The sequence below is a fragment of the Chiloscyllium plagiosum genome, unplaced genomic scaffold, assembly GCF_037043375.1.
Source record: "Chiloscyllium plagiosum isolate Xiang-an unplaced genomic scaffold, Cpla_swu_hap1 HiC_scaffold_45, whole genome shotgun sequence".
Taxonomy (NCBI): domain Eukaryota; kingdom Metazoa; phylum Chordata; class Chondrichthyes; order Orectolobiformes; family Hemiscylliidae; genus Chiloscyllium; species Chiloscyllium plagiosum.
In genome coordinates, this window is record NW_028270183.1 from 62,569,141 (window position 1) to 62,577,441 (window position 8,301).

General features: G+C 42.0%; 1 non-coding gene across 1 annotated transcript; it reads left to right on the plus strand.

Annotated features, from left to right (window-relative positions):
- Positions 1-4,561: 4,561 nt before the first annotated feature.
- On the plus strand, positions 4,562-4,633 carry trnag-ucc (transfer RNA glycine (anticodon UCC)). The gene has a single exon. It is a non-coding gene; the product is annotated as a tRNA-Gly (tRNA).
- The last annotated feature ends 3,668 nt before the right edge of the window (positions 4,634-8,301 follow it).

Here is an 8,301-nt window from a genome sequence, read left to right on the forward strand (position 1 = left end):
GCCAATCATCAATGAGCTCCTTGTCACAAACAAAGGCTGCATCTGTGTATAACTCAGTTCATCTCCAATCACAATTTAATTATTGGGTCACTATCAAGTGAATTGCTTCAAACCTTGCAGCGATCCTGCACTTTCGATCTGTTTGTAAGGTCGCTCTTTTCACATTTTGGTCCACAATTACACTCATTTTTTTTAAAATAATGTTTTTATATGTATTCGCCCTGAGAAAACTAAAATGCCATTAAAAAACGCATTTACTTGGAAAATACACGATGCACATTTTTTTAAGTGCAGTCTATTTATTCTTTCTCCCTTCTTGCAATGTTATGCAACCTTCACATTTCTTAAAGCTTTTGCGTATTTCACCATTTGGATGTTAGGACAATATATCTGAATTCACATTAGGTTTTCTAGTGATGTGTATAATACAATGGTTACAACAAACGACACCATCAAAATATGTTGCATTGTTAATTTGAAACTTTTAAAGAAGGCCAGTAGGTTACAATCTGCAATTTTGTATTTCATTGTTCTTTGTTGGGTGGTCTTCGAAGTGCTGAAGATCTAACAACAATCCCAAAGTCCCCTTTCCTATGGAAGAGGACTTTTCCAATGATTAGTATTGAATCTAATAGAAACATCCGCTAGGTTCTCAATTTCTAATTCATCATCCTGGAACAAGACAGCACGTCGACCCAATTCAAAGCATCAGCGGCCATTTTGAAAAGACTGGAAAACGCAGGGATGGTAAAATAGGTTCATCGATTCAAATTGCTTTTATCTTTTCAAAATTAACCTCACACTCTACTAACTAAACCACCTTTCTCTTATTTCGTTCAAAAACATGTTAAAGGAGCAGCTGTCCAGACAGAATTATGGACAAATTTCCTGTAAAGTCAAACAATCCAGAAATCTATTAATTTCTCATTTAGTTTTAGGTAAAAGAATTTCTAATAGTATCACTTCTGCTGTCTCCAACAACATCTGTGCTCCTGTGTGTGTATGTCTGTGTGACTGTATGTGCACGTGTCTCTCTTTAAGTCGATATGTGTGTGTCTGTCAGTATGTGTCTTTGCACATCTCTCTGTATATGTGATTGTGTTTGAGGTCCGTCTGTCACACACACACACGTTCAAACATAACAAAAAGCAATGTATCACATCAAGCCCAAGAGGAAAAGTCAAAGGTACAGATATATTGGGGTTTAAACCACATTTCAATTGTTACAATCCAGAAAATAACAGAGAGCCCGTTACACAGAGATACGAAAACATGGAGACACACACTAATACACACAATGAGACACAAACACACTCACATAAGCACAGACAGTAGACAGAGATAGATGGGTAGACACACACAGAATCACAAAGACAGGAACACACGATAATGCACACACATTCAGAGAAACACATGCATAAAGCCAAACAGATTCAGTGTGCAGTAACTGACACTGCACTGTGTCTAACCATCTGCAGCACAATCTGTGTCCCATCAGCTCGTTCCCAGTTTTTACAGATGAAATGTTGACGAGAAAGTGGAACAGTCGCGTGAGGTCTCTGAGCATAATACCCGTGAAAATGTCAATCTAGTTAAAAGATCATTGTCATTTGAGCAACTAACAGAGTTGTACACCACATCTGTGTAATCACTGGATGTCCAGCTGTGAAATGGATTGATGATGATGGCAAGTAGTTATGTTCTCCATAATTAGGTAGAATTAACTTGCAGTGCAGCTTGCTCAGCACCACTGTCACAAGCATTCTCTGTCTCCACCATCCACACTCAGTAGCAGTGGAATATATCACTGACACGATGCACTGTAGAAATTCCCCAAAGTTCCTCACAGAGCAGCTTCTTGAACCACGGCATTATCGCGTGGAATACTGAGCACAGCAGATAGATGGGACACCAGTTGACAATTCCACATCAAGCCACTCGCCACCCTGGCTCGGAAAAACGTCTCAGTTCCACAAGTGCCAATCGTTGGAATTCCTGGAACTCCCTCCCTTACATCATTATGGGTTTATCTGGACAAAATGAATGACAGCAGTTCAAGACGCTAACTCATCGTCAACTTCGCCAGAACAATTATATCTGAGTAATACGTGGTAACCCAGTGGCAATGAGCCAAACACATTAATGAACCACAAAATAAATGTCACTATTTGAAACCCACGTGCTCCAATGCTGAGCTTTTGAATACATTGTGTCCGTATTCGAGAAAATTGAAATAGAATTTCAATTGAATGCATCAAATTCTGAACAGGCTTCAGAGGGTAGATGGTGAGAAATTGATCCTGCGGGTCTGGGTATCTGAAACACGATAACACAGTCTCAGGAGTTGCAGAAAAGCTCAGCAGGTCTGACAGCATCTGTGAAGGAAGAGAAGTCACTGTTAAAGTTACACCATTTACAGATCTTTTAGTTATTATTGACACAGCCTCAGGGTAAGGGGCAGGTTATTTGGGAATGAGATGAGGAGAGAGCGATTAACTCTAAGGCCTCTGAGTCTTTAATATTCTCAGTCCCTGACGATTGCTGATGCACCCTCATTGAGTGCATTTCAGATTGGAAGACACAGATTGCTGGTTTCTCAGGGAGTCACGGGATATGTGGATTGGACAGGAAACTGGATATGAAATCTAAGTCTAGCTTTGATTGGATTGACTACTAGAACAGACTGAACATTTTAAACAGGCCGTATAGAGCTCTCATTCTTTCTTCAGCGTTACCCCCATTCCAATTGTCAGTAATTGTTACTTTTCTAATTTCCTACCGCTCTGCTGAAATCCACTACTCTCATAACACATGAGCTAACCTTTCCCTTCTCTCAGCAGATGTTGCATGACCTTATCAGATTCCTCTGAATGGACTGTGTTTATTTCAGAGAGAATTACAACTCCCTATTCCTGTTTCTGTGAGAGGAAACATTCGTCAAACCGACTCCTTTAATTCTATTCGTTCACAGAGAAAGGAGGCATTGTTCTGTCCAAATGCATTACATGCTCACGAGGGCATCAATATATTGTGATGATTTTTAAAATAAAATATGTTAAACATAATGAAATTCATCATGAAAACACGAGACCCAATTCGATCTGTGAGGGGCAGGAATTCAGTCATGCGAGGTGAAAGTGAGGACTGCAGATGCTGGAGATCAATGTCAAGATTAGATTAATGCAGGAAAAGCACAGCAGTTCAGGTAACATCCGAGGAGCAGGAGAGTCGACATTTTTGGCCAAACACCGTAATCAGGAATGAGGTTCGGAGTGTCCATCGTGGACAGATAAATGGGAGGGATTGGGGCTGGGGAGAATGGAGCGGAGAGCGCGATTGATGGATAGAGTTGGGGGTACAGGTGATTGGTCGGAGAGTATGGTGGAGCGGATAGGTGGGAAGGAAGATTGGCAGGTAGGACAGGCCATGTTCATGGTGCCGCCGAGCTGGCAGTATGGAACTGGGATAAGGTGGTCGGAGGGGCAAATCAGGCAAATGGTTGGGGTTGGAAGTTCCTGAGGAGGAAGATGAGTGATGCCCTGGGGTTGGAGGTTCCTGTGGAGGAAGATCAGGCGTTCTTCCTCGAGGCGCCGGGTGGTGAGTGAGTGGTGAGAGAGAAGTTCCAGGTCCTGCCTATCCTCGGCAGATTCGGAGGGGGAATTCAATTCTCCCTCCACCAGTTGTTGTTTTGTATGTTGTTCCTGACCCATCAAAACACAGATCTGTGTGAATGCGCAAACAACCTCTCTCTATACATTTCACTCAATATAATGACAATAACAGAACGGATTAAAACAAAATGCAAACTGTGTTGAATGCTGGATGTAGGAAATCATGTTACTGTAGAGCCTTTCCTGCACTGAGATCAGGCTTTCCGCCCATCATTCACAAACCAGTCTGCACTCCCTCTTGAAACCTCTCCAATTACCCAGCTCTCTGTCTGATTGAAGACTGTCTGTGTGGAGTTTGCACATTCTTCCCATGTCTGCCTGAGTTTCCTCCGGGTGCTCCAGTTTCCTCACACAGTCCAAAGATGCGCAGGTTAGGGTGGACTTGCAACGCTCAATAGTCAATAGTGTCCAGGTGAGTGTTGGTTATATGGTTAGCCATGAGAAATGCGGGGTTACAGGAATAGCGTAGAGGGTGAGACTTGGTGGGATGCATGATGAGCCGAATAGCCTGTTTCTGCACTGTAAGAATTTTATGATCCTATACTCCATCCCATCTATATCTGTGGATGAAGAGGACTATCACCTGATCAAATATCCCCTTCAATGGGTCAACGTTTGTTTTCTATCTGACAAAGAACTGCAGATGTTGCAGATCTGAGAGACAGCACCAAAATTGCTGGGAAACTCAGCAGGTCCGGCAGTTTTTGTGGGGAGTGAACCTTTTGGATCCAGTGATTGTTCTTAAGAGCTGAAGGCTTCTGATTCTGGTGTTTTCAGACCTGTTGACGTTTTACAAGCAATTTCTTGTTTTGCTTTCAGCCCCAGTTCTGTTGGTGACTATCACGGCCTTGTCATGTGTGTTTGGGAAAAGGGGCAAGTTAGCTGCTAGCACGGTGGTGGTGTAGTGGTGAGCATAGCTGCCTTCCAAGCAGTTGATCTGGGTTCGATTCCCGGCTGTCGCAGTGTCGTGGCTTTTCCTGTGGTTTTGCAAGGAAAAGTCTTGAGCACCAACGTTGCATTCTGTGGCAAAATGGATTTGTCAGGTTGCTTTCGGGTTTTCATGGCGATGGTTCCTGTGAATTGCCGTGACAATCCGGGCAGCGTTGCTCGAAAGCTTTCCTCTCTGCTGCCCATTGCTTATTTGAATATTGTTCGCAACATAAGGTTCGTTTTGTTTTGTTCGAAAAGTGAGAGATTGCTTAAATAATTACAGAAGCCGCTGGAAATTCGTAACAGATCCAACAGCTTCTATCGTGGACAGGAAGGAGATTTAAATGCGTCAAATTTCTTCAAGGTTAAAATACATTCGCACCTCAAAACAATTTGGAAGCTTAAGAATTACAAACATCACATTATACCTTTTTCTCATCCGTTCAAGTTTCACAATATCATTCCGGTAGCAGGAAGACCAGATTTGTGTGGTTTATGCAATGTTACTATTTTGGAACATTGACTATTTCGTAGTTAAATGATGTTTCATTTCGTTCAGTTTTCCAATAGAGTTGGGTTAGTCAACACTTTGTTTTTTGTTTGTGTTACAACGATAGTGCGAAGTAAATTGTGTTTCGGTTCAAGCCTGGAAGTTTCACCAATTGAATTGCATTGTCGTACATTTGCCTTCAGGGGAAAAGAAAAAGGGATCTAGACCATCTTCTTAACTCATAGGAGTTTGATCTGGTTCAAAACCTCCTCAATTTCGGTCAATAAATGTTCCTACAGTCCGCAACAATGATTTTCACAGATTAGAGGAGGATGCACAGGCATCGTTATTATTTGTTATTACCTCGGACATGAGACGTTTGGGAATGATATTCCTCAGGCCATCGACTGTCTGCTCAGCCAAGGTTAAAGGCCTGGAATCCGGCAAAATTGGGAACAATGCAATTCCCAGGAGACTGAGAGGTTACTAACAGAGCGGGAGGTGGAGAGTCAGGAACAGAACTACAGGGACAGTCCGCTCTGATCACTGACCCTTCACCGTCAGTATATCCAGTGCCAGGAATGACTGCCATTGGTCAGAATGACAAAATGTTATTATGGAAAATAAATAGCATGAAAGTAAGGGAAGGCTTAAAGCATGAATCCCACTGGCGATCTGTTGCAAGGGGTCTGTAGAATGCAGGATGAGATAAGAATAGTGGAATGCTCTCACACCAATTAGCAAAGAAAGGTTGACGCTGAAAGGTCTCGATGGTGAGATTAGATTACAGTCAGTAAAGTTAAGTATCATTATGACTGGAGTGAGAACATAACTATTTGGGACATGACATTAAGTATCAAATTAATAGTTAATAGAGTCAGCCTGATTGAGATTATTGACAATGAATAACTAATTATGGCATCGGGAAAATATGAAGTAGGGTCTGGAATGAAAGACCATTGTTGCGAAAGCTGACATTAAATATCTCACCGTCACATAAGAATAACATTAAGTAGAATGAACAATTAAAGAGATGATGGGAAGTAACATCACTGGTTTATTGTGTAGCGAATGTGAGGTACTTTGATTAATATATTTGGACATGCTGATAAGCAAACAAAGCATGGGAAAAATTTATAAAACCCATGGACAATGAAGTTCGAGAACATTCGATAATCTGCTTTCTCGGTGTCACGGTTTTTCGTTTGCAAATAACAGACCGACTTCTTGAAGAACTCTCCACGTCTCCTGGTGATTATCTATACTTTTTCCACGACAAAACTCAGCAGGTCTGGCAGCATCCATGCAGAGTGAATCATGGACAATATTTAACAACTTCATCAGAACTCAATAATCTCCCACAGGTACTGCCAAACCAGATAGTTTTGTCAGCAGTTTCTGATTTTGTTTCAGATTCCCAGAGGCCACAGTTCATTACATTAACCTTTAAACAATTGCAGAAAGTTCTTTGTGGTTCTTCACAGAGAAATTTTCTGTTTGAGGAATATTTTCCTGCCCCCATTAGAAACAAGAAACCCTGCAGCAGAGAAAACAGATGTTTTAACAACAACAATCGCTGTCGCCTTTGGAGGTCTTGAACCACCAGCCTTTCATGTAACGGTCTAATACGCTGAAACTTCCAACCTAAAACCTTGCCCGAACATCTAAAGCAGGCTGTGACGGACTTCCGTCTGTCCTTCCCAGACCGAGAAGTGTCCTCTTATCAGTTTTATTTTTCCAAAATAAAGTCTGGAACATTCATTATGGAGGCATGGGAACAGTCTTATCACATCCACGACAGACACACCCATGTCACTGAGCACCAGCTCTCCTCCAACTGGGACCATCTCCCTTCAAGCCTCCTAGTCCCTTGTGTGGTCCCGTGTTTTTTCATTGTCCCAGAGTCTAGATGAGGTTTGTGTTTGTCATGTAGGAGAACGAGCCTTGTGTGGTCCCGTGTTTTTTCATTGTCCCAGAGTCTAGATGAGGTTTGTGTTTGTCATGTAGGAGAATGAGAATTATTTCAATGTCTCAGATCAGTTCATGTCCCGAGAACATCAAAGTTAATGCTCTGTCCTCTTAAATAAGAGGAAGCTGTCTTGACTGTCTCTGCTCATTCGGGCAGTTCACCCTTCTTCATTCTCCTTGGATTTCACTTCTCACAGAGTTTCTGAAGATTCACAATGTTGGAGACTGAGTTATATGGTTTGCCTCTTTTACATTTTTCCACCTGCCAATTGATAATATTTTCCCAAAATCTCTTTAATTCTCCTCTTCCTTGCACCATGTCCAGGGTCGAGATTTCCTGGCATTTGGAGAGATTCCTGAGGTTTTCTTTGGAATCAAGAGAGTTAACTGAAGATGTTCTGCAGCTGTTTATCTTGATGGGGGAGGGAGTGGTGGGGATTGGCACATTGACGATCAGGAGGAAGTATTGTCACTGAACAGGGTCAGTGTCCAGAGGACTGTGATTGAAGGAATTTAATGAAATGCAGCACTTGTACACAGTAAATTTACAGAATACTGCAGAAAACCGACGGATCTCGCGGTACTTGTGGAAAAAGAAACAGAGATAACATTTTGAGAGTGTTATATTCGTGATCAAGCACTCGACTCTCTAGTGCACTACACTGCCAGCGAAATTATGGCCAATGAAGCGTTTTTGAAGAAGATTCAGGTTTATTTGTTCATTCCAAAGTCAAACAAGGCAATGCTGCAAACATTAAGAGCTGGCACTGGACTGTGCAGACCGACCTTGAGGGTTTTTTCTGCTCTGATATAAACCTGGGATAATGTGGCACCAGAAGGCCACCTCACAGCGGAAGGGGCCAATTATGTAAGACTTAGGTGTGGGGGATATTTCCTCTTTCAGAGGGTAGCAAATCTGTGAAGTTATTTGCAACAGAGGGTTGTCAAGTCTGCATACATGCAAGGCTGAGAAAGACAGGCATTTGGTCACTTCGGGAATCTAGGGGCACAGAGATGAGGCCGAAAGGGGAGTTGGGGATTAACCAAATCAGCCGTAATCTCATTGAAACTTGTCGCTGATTTAATGGATTAAATTGCTTCCATATGCTCTCATGTCCTTGTTGTCATTTCGAAAATGTGAACCACTATTGCACATTAAGAAAAGCAGAAAGTTTAGTAGAGATGATTACAGTCAAACTGAGTCAACATAATTTTTGAAAGGAAAAACACACGATGACAATC